At 48.3% G+C, this 22,197-nt stretch overlaps 2 long non-coding RNA genes across 2 annotated transcripts; one reads left to right on the forward strand and one right to left on the reverse strand.

The window, feature by feature from the left end:
• The first annotated feature begins 112 nt into the window (after window positions 1-112).
• LOC121136835 lies at window positions 113-7,869 on the forward strand. Its single transcript, XR_005873992.1, has 4 exons — window positions 113-213; window positions 1,466-1,624; window positions 4,857-4,924; window positions 7,540-7,869. It is a non-coding gene; the product is annotated as an uncharacterized LOC121136835 (long non-coding RNA).
• LOC121136836 lies at window positions 1,430-2,601 on the reverse strand. The gene is made up of 2 exons (XR_005873994.1): window positions 2,553-2,601; window positions 1,430-2,177 (listed from the first exon to the last, which is right to left on the reverse strand). It is a non-coding gene; the product is annotated as an uncharacterized LOC121136836 (long non-coding RNA).
• Window positions 7,870-22,197: the final 14,328 nt, after the last annotated feature.

A 22,197-nucleotide genomic window follows, 5' to 3' on the forward strand; every position in this document is an offset into this window, starting at 1 on the left:
CTGCTCTTGCTAGTGACTACCCTCGAGGTCCATAGAGTTGGCTTGTCAGTGAGGGCTGAGGGCTGTGGGAATGCTGAGGTGGCTGGGTCTCTTCTCTTCCCCTACTAGGCTTCTTTTTGCACGTGCCTTTGTTTCCACAAAGACCCTTGGACAATGAGTCCCGGTTCCCAACATGGAGGCCCAGGGCTCCTCAGAGCACAGAATTGGAAGCCAGTAAGTCTCAGTTTTATGCCTAGAATGACTTGATACCACTTCTTGTACGGTCTGATGCCGAGAGAAAAACCAAGGACAAATCTAGACGGTTGCTGTGATGGAATACCTTGACAGAGAGTAACTTGGGGAGGGGGGACGGGGGGGGTATTTCAGCCTACGGTTGGAGGTTACAGTTCACCGTTAACGGGAAAAGGCAGGAAAATTCAAACAGCTGGTGGAGTCACACCCACAGTCCGCAGCAGAGAGAAGCGTCCGTGCCCCTGACTCATTTGCTGTGCCTGCTTCAGCAGCATGCAGGCACGCTACCGACTGGCGTGCTGGTGCCGAGCAGGCACGCTACCGACTGGCGTGCTGGTGCCGAGTCCAGTCTCTCCACCGCCGCATAGTAAAGCCTGTCTCCAGTAGAACCCTTCCCTAGACTCTTCTCTTGATGTTGCCCAACGTTTTCATTCCTGTCTCCACTATCTAGCCGAACAATGTTGTCACTGATATACAGCAAAGCCCTATCGCCACGGCCGCCCGCCCACGCGCCTGCTCCCCCCACCCCCCCTCGCCGCACTTTAAACCTAAACCATCATCTCCGGAGTTACAACCATTCCTATTTTTAGCTTTCGTTTCTGTTTTCAGTGGGGGGGGGGCGGCGAGGGGAGTACCTCACTGAATTTCCTGGAAACCCTCCTGCCTCAGCTTTCGGACTGGCGGGGTTTACAGGCTGATTTACTTCTTAGAGTGCTAATCTCTCTCTCATTCAGACGGATTTGCATGTCTCTCCCAGGAGAACATTCATTTTCAAGTTCTTGAAGGGCATCTTGTAGCTTTCAGGCGCTGGCAATTAAGGTTTTAGTGTTCTCTCCCTTACCATGTCTTTGCTTTCCTTGTGTGGGTTCCACAACCAGAACAGACGTAAGTTCCGGTTGTTTTCACTGGTGCTCTGGCAATTACGGGTATTGCAAGAAAGCGAGGGTCAGACTGACTTAAAAGGACCGGGGATGGAGTCCAGAGGTAGACCATTAGGCTAGCGCCCACAAAGCCCTGCACAGCTCGGGGCTACATAAATAGAGTGCAGGCAGCAAATGCTTAAACGCTTCCAGTCCCAGCACTACTAGGGCGGAGTCAGAGGTTAAGACGTTCAAGGTCATTCTCTGGTATAGCAAGTTCGGGGCCAGCCGGGGCTACATGAGATCATGCTTTTAAAGGAAAAAAAAAAAGACTGAGATAATAGAAGCGTTTTTTCTTGGTTCCTCTCACGCAGACCTCTGCCCTCACGCACCCCGAGAACCCTCCGCTTGCCCAGGCAGCACTCCGAATGTTTCAAGCTCATTGCCTCATGAAGGAAGGGCCACAGACAAATCCAGGAGAACAACCGTGAGTCTCGGAGGCACCCTTTCAAAGGTCAGGCGAAGGAATAAAGGTTGGTGGGAAAAGTCTCTTTCAAAAGCTTTGCTTTTGCCTGTGTGTGTGTGTGTGTGTGTGTGTGTGTGTGTGTGTGTGTGTGTGTGTGCCCAAAGATTAGGAAGACACCGAGTGATGCTATAGGAAAGCCAGAGTTCCAAGGACTGGGCTGGGGGAGAGCTAAGGAAAAGCAAGAGCGTTTCAGTTTTTCAGGATACTTCAGAGTTTCAGATATTGCAGGCTGGGGTGTAAAATGCTGACTAGCAGTTAGTGCCCCAGACAGGAAGCAGAAGGAAGCAGGACTAGGCAGGGGGAGAGGCTTCCGGAGAAGGGACCCTGGAGGAATTATGACTCATCAGAATTGTTCAGTCTTAGGCAGAAAGACTGGAGTCCCACACCCCCCTCTTCAGTCAGTCCGTGGACATGAGCTGCCCTACAGAAGGCACGGCCTTGGCAACTGTCGCTTTCTGCATCTGGAGAGGCTGGCAGCTGGAGATCATCTGTCTTCTGTCCTCTTCCCTGCAGCTGGACGACATCTGCCTGTTTCACCCCTCACTGTGCCAATCCTCAATCTGGAAGACAGCAGAACACTTAACTAGGCATAGGAAACCTGAAGAAAGGGCCGATCCTCAATCTGGAAGAGAGCAGAACACTTAACTAGGCATAGGAAGCCTGAAGAAAGGGCCCGTGTTGAACCACTCAAGGGTAGTGAGGAAGGAGTACCCAGAGTTTAAGCAGAGAGGGACAGAGGCAAGGTACGCAAAGGACCCAAAGTAGCAGACCATCATGGGAGAGTCTGGAGTTTCCCGTGATGCCAAGAGGAACTGGGAATGGTAGCCAGAGAATAGAACAAAGGCTACGTCTGAGTTAGGGTTTCTACGGCTATGAAGAGACACCATGACCATGGCAGCTCTCACAAGGAAGGCATTTAATGGGGGGTGGCTTACAGTGTCAGAGATTCAATCCATTGTCATCATGGCGGGAAGCATGGTGTGGTGTGATGCAGGCAGCCATGGTGCTGGAGAAGAGGCTGAGAGGCCTACATCTTGTAGGCAGCAGGCAGTCGACTGAGATACTGAGCATAGGAAACCTCAGAGCACCCCTCCACAGTGACACACTTCCTCTAACGAGGCCACACCCATTCCTACAAAGCCACATCTCCTAATAGTGCCACTCTCTATGAGATTATAGAGTCCAATCACACTCAAACCACCACAGGCTATTTGGAGCCATTGGTCCCCGGGTTTGACTGTAGGGCAGAGGCCATGTAAGCTTATAAAAGTGGGACTAATCAAAGACTACCTGGAGACAAGTTCTTAGTTTCCTGCTAGAAAGCAGGTCTTTTCCTGTCCACAGCTAAATTCACCAAGTTATGCCGAGGCCCACCGTCTCTTTCAATCTAAACAAGTCTTCCTGAATAAAACAAAGCAGCTAGAAAACCAAAACTGACTGAGTTTAAATTTAAAATGAGAGAGATAACTCCAAGTAGCTCATTTATCAAGAATTTCACAGATTTGGGCAGGTAATAATGCTTGCTGTGTGAGCCTAATGGGCTGAGTTTGGTTGCTGAATCCCACAACAAAAGGAGAATCCAACCTCTAAAAGATGTCTTCAGACTTTCACATGGTTACAGTGGTACATGTGCCTGTGCATGCATGCATGTGTGCGTACACACAGGCGTGCATAAACACACACACACACAAGTCATTAAAAATAAAAGAGTTCTAGAATCATGAATATTTGAGTTTTGAATCATTAAGCAACACAGAGACTCTGGTTGAATACTAAGATAAGGTATGAGAAAAATATTTTGAAAGTGTTATTTTTATTCATTTGCACCATAGATTGAAAATTCTTGCTAGACTATAAATATGAAACGATCAAAGAAGTAATTATGACTTCAGTCAGTAAGAGAGAACACTGTGCACCAACCAAAAGACCTAAGCTTGCTCTGAGCCGTGCATGCGGCTTCTGAGAATGCCATCCTAAACTTCCCACTCCAGATGTGACCAGAGCAGCAAGTGGATGCCAGTACCAGCATGATCAAGAACTCTGGGTTAGTTATTCACATTCTTCTTACAGTCATACTTCTATGTGTCTGGCCTAACAACAGTAACAAGATACTACTCTGACTGCAAAGAGTAGAAAAAGTGAAAAACAGAACAGAAATGGTCTTTAAAAAATCTCAGGCATATCCAGAGATCCACAGGGATGACCCAACTAAGAATCTAAGCAATGGTGGAGAGACCACCTTAAATGCCCCTCCCCTCTAATGAGATGGATGACTACCTTATATGCCATCCTAGAACCTTCATCCAGTGGCTGATGGAAGCAGAAGCAGACACCCATACTAAGCACTGAGCTGAACTCCTGGAATGCAGCTGTAGAGAGGAAGGAGGGATGAGTAAGGGGGTCAAGACGGTGCTGGAGAAACCCATGGAAACAGCTGACCTGACCAAGTGAGAGCTCACAGACCCCAGTCGAAAAGCCAGGAACCGGCATTGTACCAAACCAAGCCTTCTGAATGTGGGTGCCAGTTAGGAGGCCTGGGCAGTCTATGGGACCTCTAACAGCGGAACCAGTATTTATCCCTAGTGCACGAATGGACTTTGGGAGCCCATTCCCCATAGAGGGATACTATCTCAGCCCAGATACACAGGGGAGGCCCTAGGCCCTCACCCATATGATGTGACAGACTTTGAGGATCCCCCATGGAAGGCCTCACCCTCCCTGCGAAGTGAATGGTTGGTGGAATGGGAGGGGTTAGGTGAGCATCGGAGGGAGAGGGAACTGGGATTGATATGTAAAATAAGATTGACTCTAAATTAAATTTTAAAAAAGAAAGAAAGAAGAACTGCTCTGGAAGAAAATCCCAGGCAAGTAACCCTGGCCGTGTGCACTTCAGGAGTTGACGGTGGAGACATGTTTCACACCTTCTGCATGACCCTCACAACCTGCCCACCCAGGGTGGTTTGGGGAAGGCTAGCTAAGACTTGCTGCTTGGTAAATATGCATGAGGTATATGGCTGCGGCCTCTGACTTGGGAGGGCAGATGGTGGTGGCATTTATTCACATGGGAAAGCTTGCTGAGGGCTGGGAACAGTTTTGTGAGCAGAGGAGAGAAAGAAAGTTCGGTGTGTGTGGTGTGTGTGTGTGTGTGTGTATGTGTGTGTGTGTGTGTGTGTGTCCATATTGAACTTTTGATAGTGTTAAGCATCTGCATGCTCTGGCCTTGTCTCTTCGGTCTCCAGGCAGGAGTGAGATATTAATTTGAGGATCATAAGCATAAGCTTCGCATTCAGAGTCAACCAAGCACTAGGTAAGGTCGGTTGTGGAGTTACCCGTATGTAGCTGTGAGTGAGCCCAGCGGAGGACAGACTAGGTCTGTAGATGGTGGCTCCTTTCTTTACTGCCTGTATTATATTTTCCAAGGGGTTCACAGTGTGAGTATATTACTTTCATAATCAGGAAACAGATAAAAACCTTAATAAATCTGCTGTGGGTACACAGCAACTTCCCTGCTCCTTTTCTCAGGAAATAAAATAAAATAAAGCAGGCATTTCACCTGGAATGGGCCTTAAAAATATTGAGGTCCTTATTTAGTTGAGCATCTCTGAGGTGCAGTTTGCATGTGCACCAGCAAAGCCATCCCTTCGGCAGCGCAAATGAGCCAATCACAACCTAGCCGGAGTCTGACTGCTGATTGAACCTGCGCCTAATTAGGTGCTGCTGCTTGAGTTCTGGAGAGTTGTAACAGTGCCGTTTATCTGTCAGGATTGAAGGCAATGACTAGGTCCTCCTCCTCCTCGTCCTCTCAAGTGAAGACGGAGAGGAAGTGCCTCTGCCTGCCCTGCCACTAGCCCAGGGGGCAGGTGACACGATTGTCCCTATTTAGCAAAGGGTATAACAGGAGTCCACACATCTCAGGGGTATTTTATCACAATCCCTAGAGAAAGAGTTTCCGTAATTTATCCAGGACGACTCCCCTGCAGTGCTAAAGAGCTTCTTGGCCTGGACAGGTAATTCATCCAACTAAAAATTCTCTAGGTCCCTTAGGCGTTCCTGAGCCTACAAGGAGCAGAGACGCAGGTTAATAACGACCTTGTATGTATTCTCAGGGAACGCGCATTCTAGAAAATCATTGTGGAGTCAGTTTGTTAAGGAATGGGATAAAGAAGGGGGTATTATACAAACACAGGACCATGGCGAGGAGTGCAGTTCAAGATCAAGGCTCCCTGGAGCAGACGGTAATGGCTACTGTGTGACTATTGAACTGCTGGGTGTAGATCTTAGTATAGCTCAGCTTATTTCTTCCAACAGCCTATGGGGTAGGCACTATGGGTTCATGGGAGGAAAAGCCAGGCTCAGAGCTGTTAAATGTGAGACATTTAAAGGCAAAGAGGGGGCTTAGGCTGCAGTTCAGCTGGTGGAATGCTTTCTTAGCAAGTATGCCCAGCACCCCGTAAACTACGGAGGGTGTTAAACATCTATAATCCCAGCTCTTGCTGGTGGAGACAGGAGGATCAGAGGTTCAAGGCCAGCCTAGGTCAGAAACCTTGTCTCAAAAAGAAAGAAAAATTAAAAGTGAAAAGGAATTGTGTGGGTTTGGGGGTGGAGGAAGTGTTTTAAGCAATTAGAACAAGTTGTGGAAGGCAGAGAAAATGGACAGAGGTGTAGAGTAGCCGGGGGAACACAGGCTGACGGGCGTTGTCCCTGAGAGGCAACTGGGTTAAGTGGGGATCTGTGGCGAGGACCTAGGGCGTGATGTTGCTGAGGGTCTTGACGCGTTGTAATTCAGAGAATGGTAGAACCAGGTTTGCTGCTGTCTAGGCTGCTGCCGTGTCTGGTCTGGGTGGACTGGAGGAGACAGAGGCAGGGACTGGAGTGGTCTTCATAGAGTAAAGCCACAGCACGGGAGTGGGTGTGGCTACAGGTGACAGGCATCACGGGAGTGGGTGTGGTTACAGGTGACAGGCATCACGGGAATGGGTGTGGTTACAGGTGACAGGCATCACGGGAGTGGGTGTGGTTACAGATGACAGACAGCACGGGAGTGGGTGTGGTTACAGGTGACAGACAGCACGGGAATGGGTGTGGTTACAGGTGACAGGCATCACGGGAGTGGGTGTGGTTACAGATGACAGACAGCACGGGAGTGGGTGTGGTTACAGGTGACAGGCATCACGGGAGTGGGTGTGGCTACAGGTGACAGGCATCACGGGAGTGGGTGTGGTTACAGGTGACAGGCATCACGGGAGTGGGTGTGGTTACAGGTGACAGGCATCACGGGAGTGGGTGTGGTTACAGGTGACAGGCATCACGGGAGTGGGTGTGGTTACAGGTGACAGGCATCACGGGAGTGAGTGTGGTTACAGGTGACAGGCATCACGGGAGTGGGTGTGGTTACAGGTGACAGGCATCACGGGAGTGGGTGTGGTTACAGGTGACAGGCATCACGGGAGTGGGTGTGGTTACAGATGACAGACAGCACGGGAGTGGGTGTGGTTACAGGTGACAGGCATCACGGGAGTGGGTGTGGTTACAGGTGACAGACAGCACGGGAGTGGGTGTGGTTACAGATGACAGGCATCACGGGAGTGGGTGTGGTTACAGATGACAGACAGCACGGGAGTGGGTGTGGTTACAGGTGACAGGCATCACGGGAGTGGGTGTGGTTACAGGTGACAGGCATCACGGGAGTGGGTGTGGTTACAGGTGACAGACAGCACGGGAGTGGGTGTGGTTACAGATGACAGGCAGGCGCACCTATTAGACGTGAGACACTAGAGTGAGAGAGGAAAGACTAAGCCTGCGATCTCTCCTTGGTGACTGGATTAATGGTGGTGTTTCTCTGGGACTTCCAGTCCCCGGGGAGGAGTCAGCCTGGTACCGGCAGATGGTACATGGGGTTTGTTGTTGTGTTTTTTCTTTCAGCGACTTGAGACTGAGTCTCTAGGGGACAAGGGAAAACAATGGCCAAGCAAAACGACGGAAAGAAAAGACTATATCCCGAATGCAGGAACCAACCAAGCAGTCAACCAAGCAGCCAACGCCTCTTATGCTGCCCCTCCCCCATCTGCAGTCTGGACTTTCCAGTAGGTCTTATTGAAAACTTAAGGGGACAGAGACCTCGAAGACATTCTTACCAACGTAGGATGGGTAAATAGAAACTAATCGTATAATGCCATGGATGCATGGCATTTTGTGTCTCTATCTTAGGAAAGAACAGAGTGGAGAGATGGTTCAGTGGTCAGGGGTGCTCGCTGTTCTTGCAGAGGACCAGGGTTTGATTCCCAATATGTGTGTGTGTGTGTGTGTGTGTGTGTGTGTGTGTTTATGTGTGTGTGTCAGCTCCAGAGGATCCACCACCCTTTTCTGGCCTCTGTAGCTACCTAACCACTCACACACTCATGTACCTTCGCACATGTGCGCGCGCACACACACACACACACACACACACACACGTGAAAATAAAAAGAAGTAAACAAAACCCCTGAAACCGCGCCTCCCTGAGCTCTTCCACGCATTCGTTGATGCTGACGTGGCCTCATCTTGCCCTTCGCCCTCTGGAAACGCCTGTATTCGTTGCAACAACTCTCATTGGTGTGGCAAAACATCCGGCAAAAGCAGCTTAAGAACGGAAGGGTTCGGTTTGGTTCCTTCACGGTGCGGAAGGTACAGCGGCAGCAGAACAGGGCAGATGGTCGCATCACACCTGCCAGCTGTCTACCGGCGCTCAGAGGGCCTCCTCCTGTCTATTCAGTCTGGGGTCTCAGCCCGAGGAGTGATGAAGCCGACACTACGTTTAGGGGTTTAGGGCGGGTCCTCCGACCTCCCGTTCACCTAACCTAGAAACCCTGCGATCACTCGAGGTTTTTGCCCTGGAGATGCTAGAACCTTTCAAGTTGACCGTTACTGTCAACCATTGCAGGCCTTGATTCCTCCAGCCCGTACGATGCTTTTAGAAGGACCACGGGGAGTTTCCAGAAGCCCATTCCTTAAGGAAGGATAGGCCGTGCTTTACTGTCGACCACCTTATTTTATAAACCGGGAGAGAAGAGCTGTGGCGTTGGATGTCTTCATGGCCCCACTCCAAGTCAGTCATGGAGCTGGGGTTCAAAGAGACTCACAAAAGTCCCAAGGGCCCCCACTTTCGCCTGTTCTCATCACAGCCCTGCGTATCAGGGTGAATGCAGGTTAGGGACCGCCACAAGGGCGGGAAACACAAACTCTGAGCCCTTAACGTGACAGTCCTTGAACATGCATTTTACCGTCCCATCCTTAGGTTCTTTCAATGACTTTTATCAAGATCAAAATGAAAACAGATTAGGTCATAAGGCCAGAATGTTCACACATAACAGTATGCCTGTGACTAAGCCAAGCTAAAGCTAGTGGAGCTGGAAATGGCCACACAGATGAGCTCTCACAGTAGGACCGCTCACCTAACGTGCAGGAAGCACAGCAAAAAATCCTACTGCGGTGGGACAACTCCTGTGAAGAGAACAGCAAGAAGAGTAGTTCAGGGTCATCCTCAGATGCAGAGCAAGTTCGAGGCCAGCCAGGGCTATGCGAAATGCTGTCTCAACAAGCGGCACCAACCACAGCTAAGTCCAGATCTTCTCCCTTGTGACGTCCTTAGCAAGCCTCCAGGATCAGCTCAGATACCAGACAGGCTGATTTAAAAACCTAAAACTTGGGATCACATAGCAGGGCAACACATTAGTGCTTTCTCACATCTTGGCTAAAGATAAGACCTCTGCTGTGTGGGTTTTGACAGCAGTTGCCTAGGTTACTTAGCAGAAACTTGAAGGCTGCTTCTGTTGAGAACGTCGGCTCTTCATCGGGACCTGTGGGTCAGCGATGGCTGCCTGGAGTGACATGAAAAGGCTTGTGTGGTCTCTGTCTTCACATTCCATCTGTCTCCTTTGCTGCCTTAACCTTTGGGTCAGATTCTGCTGAGTTCTTCATGGAGGCATGTTGATTATTTTTAAATGTGTTGTCCGGACTCCAGAGATGGCTCTGTGGGGAAAGAGGCTGGCTACCGAGCCTGATGGCCTGTTTGATATCTGGAATCCACATGGAAGAAAGAGGGCTATGGTTCCTACATGCTGTCCTCTGGGAAGGTGGGTTCATTTGTTTTGTTCTTATTCTTATGTTTATTTTGAGATCAGGCTAGCTTGCTTCCATCTACTGAATGCTGGATTAAAGGCATGTGCCGCTATTACCTGACTTTCACAGTGTCATCTGACATCCCTGCTAATACCGTAGCATACATACACACACAAACACATGCATAAATAAATATAATACAAATTTTGCCCAAGACCATGGGATTAACTCGGCCTGTGGCCATGTAGGAGCTGATTGATAGATACCTTTTCTCTACTGACCTTTGTGCCTTTTCAGCAGCTATAACATCAGAGGCCTCTCAGCTTTATCATAATGTCCAAAGCAAGTCATCTGTGTAAGACGCAGAGACATCTGTGTAAGACGCAGAGACATCTGTGTAAGACGCAGAGACATCTGTGTAAGACGCAGAGACATCTGTGTAAGACGCAGAGACATCTGTGTAAGACGCAGAGACATCTGTGTAAGACTCAGAGACATTTGTGTAAGACGCAGAGACATCTGTGTAAGAGGCAGAGACATCTGTGTAAGATGACAGCATCAGGAGCAGGAAGAACTCAGCAGTGCTTAGGACTGCTCGGTGAATCTACACCTGACACAAGGAAGGAAAACATCTTCCCGATCCATGGCCAACAGAAAGGTACCAAACTTCAGTTGGCCCCGAAGTTAACTTTGAAAAGTAGCGTATGGTCCTTCTCTAGATCAACTTGGGGTAAAACCCTCATACAAGCCTGTTCCTGTATGTTCCTTATATTTGACCCCATCTTATTTCTGTTATCTCCACGCCATACTCTCCATGTGAAACAGTATGGGTTAGACATGACTTGGAAAAAGAATTCAAGTTTCTTGATTATTTTTACAGTCACAACTGATTCTTAAAACAACAAAGTGTTAAGGCTTGGTTTACTTCATGAGGCAAAAGCATTAGACCTGTTAAGCATGACCCTATATACCTAGGAAATGTTCTAGAAGAGATCCAGGGTTGCAGACAAAAGCTCTAGAAATGTTTGTGCTTGACAGGCCAGGTTTGGCTCTGAACAATGGTGACTGAGAAAGGTGAAGACTGGAAATGGTCTTAGTCTACTGAAATCGATAACAGGTGTGGTAGTTTGAAAGAAAATGGCCCCCATAGGGAGTGGCACTATTAGGAGGTGTGGCCTTGTTGAAGTAGGTGTGGCCTTCTTAGAGGAATCGAGTCACAGTGGGGGCAGGATTTGAGGTCTCTTTTGCTCAAGCTACACTCAGTGTGACACGCAGTCTACTTCCTCTTGCCTGCAAGATGTAGGCCTCTCAGCTACTCCTCCTGCACCATGTCTGTCTGCACACACCATGTCCCACCGTGATCATAAGAGACTGAACCTCCAAACTGTAAGCTGCCACTCCAGTTAAACATTTTCCATTATAAGAGTTGCTGTGGTCATGGTGTCTCTTTGCAGAAATAGAGACCCTAAGAACAGGTTATTGAAGTGGAGGGCATCCTAATGCATGGGAAGCCACTCTTCATCCCTTCCAGCACCAGAATTCCCAGGAGCACCAAGCCATGCTCTCAGTCTCTTATGTTCTTTCAGCGAATGACTGTTGAGCACCTATGGAAGGGCACCATTCCTTGCCTAATTAGCAGCTGGCATTGCCTTTTTCCTCAGTTTTTCATCATGCTATTTATTATTTATTCCGTGTGTGCACATGTGCACGTGTGCATGATTTTGAGCTTGTCACTGCCAAAGGACAACTTGTAGCAATTGGTTCTCTCCTCCTATCAGGTGAGCCCAGGGGGTCAAAACTCAGAGTATCAGTATTGGTGACAAGTGCTTTCACTCACTGAGCCGTGTGTCTTATTGACTTGCTCTTTCTTAATTGGACCTAGCTTTCCCTCCCCCATCCCATTCCTATTCCAGATAGAAATCCCAGCTCACAGGAGACAAGCAGATGACAGTCGGCACGGCTAGGCACTGTACTCATGAACTGATGACCTAAACTGAGCAGAGCAGGTTTCAAGGAAGGTGCAATAGACTCTTCTTGGGAGACAGGCATTTTCTCTCTTTTAATGTGAGCAACAACGGGGGATCCCGCCATGACCTCAAGGGTGCAGATGACATTACTAGTGAAACAATCAGCGTGATCGAAGCCATGGATGACCTCATAAATCATTGACCTTTGTGCATGATGTATGTAGACTTCTGTTATTTGTGGGGGCACATAGCATGGTGTGCTTGTGACAGTCAAAGGACAAGGGGACATGAGACTTGGACACCATTCCACAAGTCCCCATTCTTTCAAGTTATGCATTGCCTCATTCTTTACGTGACACTGACTTAGGGCTCTCTGTCACTGTTTGCAGGGCCCAGCATCTTATACACCCTGGTGAGTCCCTTTTCCAGGCACAGTGTCAGGCTCGGGACATAATCAGTGAGGCACAGTCTTGGCTTCTGGTGGGGTAGGGGAGGCACACCGGTTAGCAGCACATTTCGTTTCATGAAATCAGGCCAAGGATTTCAGTGAGCCCTGAAGGTTGCAGGAACACCGGGGAGGGAGGGACACTTTCTGGAGGAGATGGTATGTGAGTGGAACTCTGGATGATCAATGGGCATTTGCTGGAGAAGAATTTGTCTGACAGGCTCATATTTAAATTTCAGAACAATCCCTCTAGGAGACTGTGGGGTAGAGAGTGCCTGGCTCTCAAAATGCTCAATCATACGGGTACCCGAGGGCTCAGGGTTGATACCTACAGTCAATCTCAGCACCCGAGGGCTCAGGGTTGGATACCTACAGTCAATCCCAGCACCCGAGGGCTCAGGGTTGGATACCTACAGTCAATCCCAGCACCTGAGAGGCTCAGGCAGGAGGGATGTATGTCCAAGGTTAGCCTGATATGTGGTAAATATCTACACAACTCGAGCTATACAGCAACACTCTGTCTCAAAGACAGTAACAAGGGGTGAGGGGCCAGAGAGGTGGAGGCAGAGACAGAAAAACACATGGAGACAGAGACAGAGTGACAAAGTTCTCCACAGACAGAGAACCAAGTGTCCCAAGGCATCAAGAAACTAACCACAATGGCGATGGGAATGGAGGATGAGCAGGACCAACTGAGCGTGCCTTGGGGAAGGCATCACGGCAAAGGCGCTACGGGAACGGAACGGTGCTAAATGCCTCACACTTAATTTTATCCGCACAACATGTACACCGTCCCTCGGTATCTGTTGGGGATTGGTTCTGGGACTTTCCAAGGACGCTCCAGTGCTGCACCCAACCCGGCGGTGTGTATTTCCAACCCACGCACACATCTCCATCCACTTTAAGTCATCTCCCAGTTGCTTGCAATCCCCAGTGCAGCGAAAGTGCCGAGGGACTAGCCCTACTGTGTTATTAAGGCCCTGGTGACAAAAGCAAAAATGTCTGTGCGTGCTCAGCACAGATGCAAGTTTCTGTCAAACAAGTATTTTCCCTCCCTGTCGTTGGTTCAATGTCTAGCTGCAGGAGCTACGTATGCAGAAAGCTGACTGTGTATGGCTACATACTGCTGTGCCAACAACACAGAGGGACAACTGGGACAAGAAGGAGATGAAATTAATTGTCCAAAGGCGTAGAGTAAGCGCAATAGTAAGGGTTTGCCACAGTTCACAGTCTCGACATGGTTTCCAAACTCAGCCCCCTTGAGTTTCTGCTTGCATGCCCTTCCCCCTATCCCAGGGTGCCCCAAACACCCGAATTGTCTTCCAAAGCCCCATCAGAGGCTAGAGAACTGACTTAGTGATTAAGAGTGTGTGCTGCTTTGAAAAGGGACCTGAGTTAATTCCCAGCCCTGACTCCTGGTGGTTCAGAATTGCCTCCAACTCCAGGGCATCTGTCACCCTCTTCTGGTCTCCGTTGGAACTGCACCCATTGTGCACAAAACCCACACAGACACATACATGTTGTTAAAACAGAAACAAAACAAAACTCTAAAAGGCTTCTCAGGGTAGAACCCCTTCCCTGGGCCAGCGATTGCAGCCCAGAACCCAGCCACCCCTCTAAGGGAAGGTTTCATTTTTTTCTACGCTTGCACCTTGATTGCCTCTGGACTAACACTTTCTCATTGCTGTGGCAAAAAACATCTGACTGTTTTCTAAGCATTCCAGGACCCCAGCACGTAGAACAGTGCTGCCCACATTTCAAGGCCAGTCTCCTCACCTCAGTTAACCTAACCAGCAGTATCCCTTACAGACACACCCGGACGTTTGGTCTACGTGATTCTAGTTCCAGTCGAGTTGACGATCTCTGTTAACTATCCCAATCCCCGTCCTTCTTCGGTCCCAAGCAGTACTCCCCTTTCCGAATCACCCAGCAGCCTCTAGGTTGATGCTAGACCTGAAAAGAAATGGGAGCCATGAATGAGCTTGGGCCTGTCTCTGCGGTCTTTTCACACAGCCTCCTGGAGTGGGCCCTTTCAGCTCCGGGGAAAGGTCAGCATTTCAATCTGATGTTTTCACACATATTAAATGGATTTCAGAAGTACTGTTGCTGCCTGGCTCTTGTCTTTAAACAATGTGGTTAAGCTGCTGCTGCTGTGATGGGCTGCATTCCTCCCGCATTGTGATGTGGTTTTTGGAAGTCATGCATGCAGTCAGCTAAACCAAACTTAGCTGTTTTGTTAATGAGAGCAAGCTCAAGAGAGAAATGATGAAGAGAGAGAGAGAGAGAGAGAGAGAGAGAGAGAGAGAGAGAGTTTGCTTTCCAAGTCCAGCTACAAAAGCCAAACAATTAACTTGGAGGGGAAAGGAAGTGAACCTTCAGACTCCTAGGATGACCCTGTCCTTTCTTCGTTCACTGGGTGGTGGTGGTGTGCAGGACGGGGTGTAAAGGAAGTTCCCCCATCTCTTAAAACACCCTCCTAGTGCTGCTCATGCTCACATTAAGCATGCTGACACAGTCCTCTCGTGCGTCTCCACCCCCATCACAGGTCATTCTGGCTTCTGCTGCCCCCTCTCACTTCCAGGCAGCTGTCACTCAAGTCATTGCTCTGTCCCTCTCTGAGGAGAAAAGGACGGGTTAAGGAGCCCTTAACTAAGAGTGCTGGAGTTCGGTGTTCTGGTGTTTTCTTAGGGAGGGCCTGGAATTGCAGACAAAGACATTTTTCATCTACCAAGCTGCATATTTTTACTTGGATATTTTAAAAAAAAGCAATATCGAGAGCTCGGAGAGTAAATGTAACATTGATGCCAAATCAGATGAGAACTAACACTTGGTATCAACAGGAATATATTTGAATTTAAAGAGGCTAGCTGCATCTGACTGCAATGTGTCTCTGCTTCTGAGAGTCTGGGTTGAGAGGGGGGAGGGGAGAGCGGAGCGTTTCACCACCCACCCACCCATCCATCCATCCATCCATCCATCCATCCATCCATCCATTTACCCACCCACCCACCCACCCACCCACCCACCCACCCACCCACCCACCCATCCATCCATCCATCCATCCATCCATCCATCCATCCATCCATCCATCCATCCTTTTCCTCCTGAGATGCTATTGAGCTCTGATACAGGGCCCGCTTCTGTGCATGGCAGCTGAGAGGCAGAAACAAACAAAACAAAGAGCCGTGGGAGCACAGTCGTGGCAGGAAGTCCCCAGGGTGCTTGCCAGCCCCACCTGAGCTGTGAACCTTCCGCAGTTATTGGACCCCTCATTGAGGACTTAATTTACAAAACATGTCAATAATAACAGTCATCTCAGAGGCTGGTTAAGCTCGGGGTGGGCTGGGTAGTGATCTGCCCCTCTCAAAGTCACCTTCACATAGGATCCACATTGTGAGGAGCCGCCCTCGCTATCGCTATTGCCGTTAGAAGATGGCGCTGACATCCACTGTCAGTTGGAGTTAACTGTCGCTGTCAGTTGGAGTTAACTGTCGCTGTCAGTTGGAGTTAACTGTCGCTGTCAGTTGGAGTTAACTGTCGCTGTCAGTTGGAGTTAACCGTTTAAACTGTGCCTCTCCCGTGACGTCATCTGGGGTGATGTGCAAACCACCAATCCCGGCTCTACACGTCTCACTCGGAGCTCCTAGGCTTATATAAGGGGCTGGGTTTCTTAGCTTGGGGTCTCCCTCTAAGAAGCTGATCATCTATCTCTCAAGATGCATTAAAGCTTTACTGCAGAAGGATCCGAGTGTTCTGCGTCGTTCTTGCTGGCGAGACGGTAGCGCGGGACATCTGGTGCCGAAACCCGGGAACTCTTCAACATCGCCGGCGCCGCGGGAGACCCCTCGGAAAACGGGGCGGATTCAGAACTGCAGGGACGTAGGTTCAGAGAGGTATGCTTTATCCTGAACAACCCTTTTCTCGACTTTGGCCTTAGTTTGTCATCACCGTGGGACGGGTCAGTGGAGGCTTTGGTGCTAGTCCTGTTTGTCCTTCTCCTTCATCGTGGCTGGTGCTGACAGAACGGTGCTGTCAGGCTGGTGCTGTCAGTCTGGTGCTGTCAGTCTGGTGCTGTCAGTCTGGTAACGGAGTTGAGCGCGTTTTTTAGATAAGCTGTCAGCGCGATGGGGTCGTCACAGTCAGTGGTTACAGCCTTACAGACTGTGCTAAAACAAAGAGATCTTAAAATTGCACCACGAACACTTCAAAATTTTGTGAAGGAGGTAGATAGAGTGGCACCATGGTATGCTTGTTCCGGGTCCCTCACTGTGGCCTCATGGAACAAGCTAGGTAAAGAACTAGACAGGAAGCATGCAGAAGGAGATCTCCACTTAGGTACCAAAGCCATTTGGAAGCTAGTTAAAAACTGCTTGGAGGATGAGGCCTGTCACCCTGCTATAATAGAAAGTCAGGGAACCTTAGAGGAAGTTCAGGATAGCATGTCAGAAACTGAACGGAGTGAGAGAATGGGAGCTCGCAAAAGAAAAGACATGTCTAAGAAAAAAGGCCCTCCCCAGGAAGTTAAGAAAGGGGGAGAGAAAGAAGGGAGTTATCATTCACCCCTTAACAAATCTAAGAAAAAGAAAAAGCCAGAATCTAGTCTATACCCTGCAGTAGAGCTAGAAGCCTTGGAGCTAGATAATTCTGATTCTGACACTCTGTATTCTAGCGAAGAAGGTGGTCTAGAGGAGGAGGTGGCACGGTATGAGGAAGAAAGATATCACCCTGATAGACACCGGCCACTGAAAACAAAAATGAATGTGAGGCCACCACCTATAAATCCGGCGGGCTCACGCCCCTCAGCGCCTCCGCAGTATGAGCTTCGGCTGAATACTGGTACTGACTCCTTTTTACCTTTAGAGGAATGGAGAAAAATACAAGTAGCTTTTCCAGTATTCGAGAATGTGGAAGGCGGAAGAGTACATACCCCTGTAGATTACAATCAAATCAAAGAATTGGCCGAATCCGTTCGTAATTATGGGGTCAATGCTAACTTTACCACATTACAGGTAGAAAGGCTTGCTAATTTTGCCATGACTCCCACTGACTGGCAAACGACAGTGAAAGCAGTGCTTCCCAACATGGGACAATACATGGAATGGAAGGCTCTCTGGTATGATGCAGCCCAGGCACAAGCTAGAGTTAATGCCACGGCTGAAGATGAGAATCAGAGGCAGTGGACATTTGAAATGCTGACAGGTCAGGGTCAACATGCCCTTAATCAAACCAACTACATCTGGGGCGTCTATGGTCAGGTGTCGGCCGCCGCTATTAAAGCATGGAAGGCCCTCACAAAAAGGGGAGAGTCCAGTGGACACCTTACAAAGATTGTCCAAGGACCCCAAGAGCCATTTTCAGACTTTGTGGCCAGAATGACAGAGGCCGCCAGTCGCATCTTTGGTGATTCAGAACAAGCTATGCCCCTGATTGAGCAACTTGTCTATGAACAAGCAACCCAGGAATGTCGAGCGGCTATCGCCCCTCGCAAAAGCAAAGGTTTACAAGATTGGCTCAGAGTGTGCAGGGAGCTGGGGGGGACCCCTAACCAATGCAGGACTAGCTGCCGCCATTTTACAAACGCACAGGTGTAGAGATTTATCTAGTCGAAAAGCTTGTTTTAATTGTGGGAGAATGGGGCACCTTAAGAAAGATTGTCAAGCCCCTGAAAGAACAAGAGAATTGAAGCTTTGCCATCGTTGTGGTAAAGGTTATCATAGGGCTAGCGAATGCAGGTCAGTCCGGGATGTAAAAGGGAGGCTTCTGCCCCCCTATTGAAGAACCCAAGGTACCCCAATCAAAAAACGGGTCACGGGGCCCATGGTCCAAGGCCCTCAGAAATATGGGAACCAATTTCAGAAAAGCAATCAAGAGGAAGTAGAGGTTTCCGAGGAACCTCCGGAATGGACTTGCGTGCCGCCTCCGACTTCTTACTCATGCCCCAAATGAATGTTCAACCGGTCCCAGTCCATTCCCCTGGACCTTTGCCCCCTGCCACCATTGGGCTTATTCTGGGCCGTGGCTCCTTAACTTTACAGGGACTCATTATATATCCTGGAATTGTTGACCCGTATCATAAAGAGGAGATTCAAGTTCTCTGTTCTAGCCCTCGGGGTGTATTTTCTATAAAGCAGGGAGATAGAATTGCACAACTGGTGTTGCTGCCCTCCCTCGGGGATGGAGAAACCTACACTTTACAAAAAAGGGCTATGGGATCTTCTGGAAGTGATTCAGCCTATCTGGCTATACCCCTAAATGAGAGACCTACAATAAAATTGTTAATTAATGGAAAAGAATTTGAAGGGATAATGGTTACGGGAGCAGACAAAAGCATTATTTCACTCCATTGGTGGCCGAAGTCTTGGCCCACTGTTGTTTCATCTCATTCTCTACAAGGTCTTGGATACCAGTCCTCTCCTGCCATCAGTGCCTCAGCCTTAACCTGGCGGAATGCTGAGGGCAAACAGGGATGTTTTACCCCCTATGTGTTGCCACTCCCTGTAAATTTATGGGGACGGGATGTGTTACAAGCCATGGGCATGATCCTAACTAATGAATACTCCCCCCAGGCATCAGCCATTATGGCAAAGATGGGGTATACAAATGGTAGAGGCTTGGGTAGGCAAGAACAAGGCAGAATAAAACCCATTACACAACACGGAAATCGGGGTAGAAAAGGACTGGGTTTTATTTAGGGGCCGTTGAGGCTTCACGACCCATACCATGGAAAACAGAGGAGCCGTTATGGGTCTCTCAATGGCCTCTATCCTCTGAAAAATTAGAGGCTGTCACAAGATTAGTGCAAGAACAGGAACGGCTGGGGCATCTAGAGCCTTCTACCTCCCCATGGAATACACAAATTTTTGTTATTAAGAAGAAATCTGGGAAGTGGAGATTACTCCACGACCTGCGGGCCATTAACAATCAGATGCATCTTTTTGACCCTGTTCAAAGAGGCCTTCCTTTGCTTTCTGCACTTCCTCAAGATTGGAAGCTTATTATTATAGATATTAAGGATTGTTTCTTCTCTATTCCACTTTACCCACGGGATAGACCAAGGTTTGCCTTCACTATCCCTTCTCTTAATCATATGGAACCAGACAAGAGATTTCAGTGGAAGGTACTGCCGCAAGGCATGGCCAATAGCCCAACAATATGTCAGCTATATGTGCAGGAGGCTTTGGAGCCAATTAGGAAGCAATTTACATCTTTAATCGTTATCCATTATATGGACGATATTCTTATTTGTCACAAAGAGTTAGATGTTTTACAAAAGGCTTTTCCCATGCTGGTGGCTGAATTAAAACAGTGGGGATTAGAGATTGCCTCAGAAAAGGTTCAAATTGCAGATACAGGCCTCTTTTTGGGCTCAAAGATTACTCCCAAAAATATAGTTCCTCAGAAAATAGAAATTCGCAAAGACCACTTACAAACATTAAATGATTTTCAGAAACTTCTGGGAGATATAAATTGGTTGAGGCCCTTTTAAAAATTCCATCTGCTGATCTAAAACCCCTCTTCGATCTCCTGGAGGGTGAGCCTCATATCTCCTCACCCAGAAAATTTACCCCTGCCGCCCACCGAGCCTTACAGATGGTGGAAGAGGCCTTACAGGAAGCACAATTACAACGAATTGAGGAGTCACTACCTTTTAATCTGTGTGTTTTTAAGACAGCTCAATTGCCAACTGCAGTCCTGTGGCAACATGGACCATTACTTTGGATTCATCCAAATGCTTCCCCTGCTAAGATTATTGACTGGTACCCTGATGCTGTTGCACAGCTCGCGCTTCGCGGAATAAAAGCAGCTGTTACACATTTTGGCAGGGATCCTGATTCCTTGATTGTGCCTTATACTGCTGCACAAGTTCAGACCTTGGCAGCCACATCTAGTGATTGGGCAGTTTTAGTTACTTCCTTTTCAGGACAAATTGATAATCATTTTCCAAAGCATCCAATTTTACAGTTTGCCCTAAACCAGGCTATAGTGTTTCCACAAGTGACAGCTAAAGACCCACTCCCAGATGGGACTGTGGTGTACACTGATGGATCAAAAACTGGTATGGGAGCTTATGTGGTCAAGGATAGGGTTATATCTAAACAATATAATGAAACTTCACCTCAAGTTGTAGAATGTCTGATAGTACTGGAGGTTCTTGAGGCTTTTCCAGGACCCCTCAATATTGTATCAGATTCCTCTTATGTGGTTAATGCAGTTAATCTCCTTGAGATAGCTGGAATAATAAGATCCTCCAGCAGAGTTGCTAACATCTTTCAAAAGATACAAGCTGCCTTGTTAAATAGGAGATTTCCTGTTTTCATTACCCATGTCCGAGCACATTCTGGACTCCCAGGTCCCATGTCCTTAGGGAATGACTTAGCGGACAAGGCTACAAAGCTGGTGGCCGCTGCCTTGTCTACCCATGCACAAGCAGCAAAAGAATTCCATAAGCGCTTTCATGTGACGGCTGAGACCTTGTGCCGTCGTTTTGCTCTATCCAGGAAAGAGGCTAGGGAAATTGTTACTCAATGCCAGAATTGCTGCGAATTCTTACCTACTCCCCACATGGGAATAAACCCACGTGGCATTAGACCATTGCAGATGTGGCAGATGGATGTTACTCATATTCCCTCTTTTGGAAGGCTTCAATATGTTCATGTTTCTGTTGACACCTGTTCTGGCGTAATGTTTGCCACACCCCTAACAGGGGAAAAGGCCTCATATGTGATTCAACATTGCCTTGAGGCCTGGAGTGCTTGGGGAAAACCCAGAATTTTAAAAACAGACAATGGACCAGCATATACCTCTCAAAAATTCCGACAGTTTTGTCGGCAAATGGATGTTACCCATCTAACTGGCCTACCTTATAACCCTCAAGGACAGGGCATTGTGGAACGTGCCCATCGTACACTCAAATCATATCTGATTAAACAAAAGGGGAGTATTGAGGATGTTCTACCCTCGGTACCAAGAGTTGCTGTATCCATGGCACTTTTTACCCTTAATTTCTTGAACTCTGATGCCCAAGGCCACACTGCGGCCGATCGCCACAGTTTAGAGCCTGATAGGCCAAAAGAAATGGTAAAATGGAAAGATGTCTTGACTGATCTCTGGAAAGGCCCGGATCCTATTCTTATAAGATCCAGGGGAGCTGTGTGTGTTTTTCCACAGGAGGAAGAAAACCCCCTGAAAGACTCACTCGAAGAGCTCCTTCACAACTCCAGAATAAGAAGGATGGAGGCCAAGTGGGTGATGAAGACTCTCCTACTCGGGATGATGGTTCCTAGTATGATGGGAGAGTTACGGTGGGCCATCATGTCTACCTTCCCCCTACCGATGCCAGTGATGCAGAATGCCCAGGTGTTCCCTAGATTTTTCACAACTAATAGAGAGTTGGGGCTTGCCTTTTTGCCTTTAGGTCCTCAGATACAGAGTTTTCAGGATGAGGGAACCTTGTCATTAGTAGGAAGCTTGTGCTTTACTGTGATTTCTTCATTAAAGGATAATTTTATTCATATGGATCCAGAAAGATCTAATGCTAATCCTTTTGAATTAATGGAAGCTGTACTGATCTTTCTCCTATGATAGTGAGAAGGGACAGATTACTTTTGATTGGAAAGGGGCATTAGGCAACAGTCTGAGTGAGGGACAGAGCTCTGGATCATCTGATTGGTCCTCCTCCAATGTTAAGTATACCCCTTTTAAGAGAACTAATTATTCAGCTGCCCTTTATTTGGGTTGTGAGTAATGATACCTTAGGTAAGAATCAGAAAGAAATAAATTGTTCTGCTTAGAATTGTTTTTATGCATTATGCTGGGATGCTATTAAGCACCCTTTTGCTTTGGTAATGCGCATGCCTCGATTTGTTCCAGTTCCTGTTGAGACGCCAAGTAATTTGAGTTTGTTTAGGGAAAAGCGAGATTTTTGGGATCTCTGCTATTATTGTGGGCCTGATAGCCACCGCCGCGGTTACTGCTTCGGTTACCGCCTCGGCCCTTGCACTTTCTGCCACTGTGCAGACAACTCAAACCGAGATGTGAGGAGCCGCCCTCGCTATCGCTATTGCCGTTAGA

The sequence above is a fragment of the Mesocricetus auratus genome, unplaced genomic scaffold (genome assembly GCF_017639785.1).
Source record: "Mesocricetus auratus isolate SY011 unplaced genomic scaffold, BCM_Maur_2.0 Super-Scaffold_6730, whole genome shotgun sequence".
In the NCBI taxonomy this organism is placed as follows: Eukaryota; Metazoa; Chordata; class Mammalia; order Rodentia; family Cricetidae; genus Mesocricetus; species Mesocricetus auratus.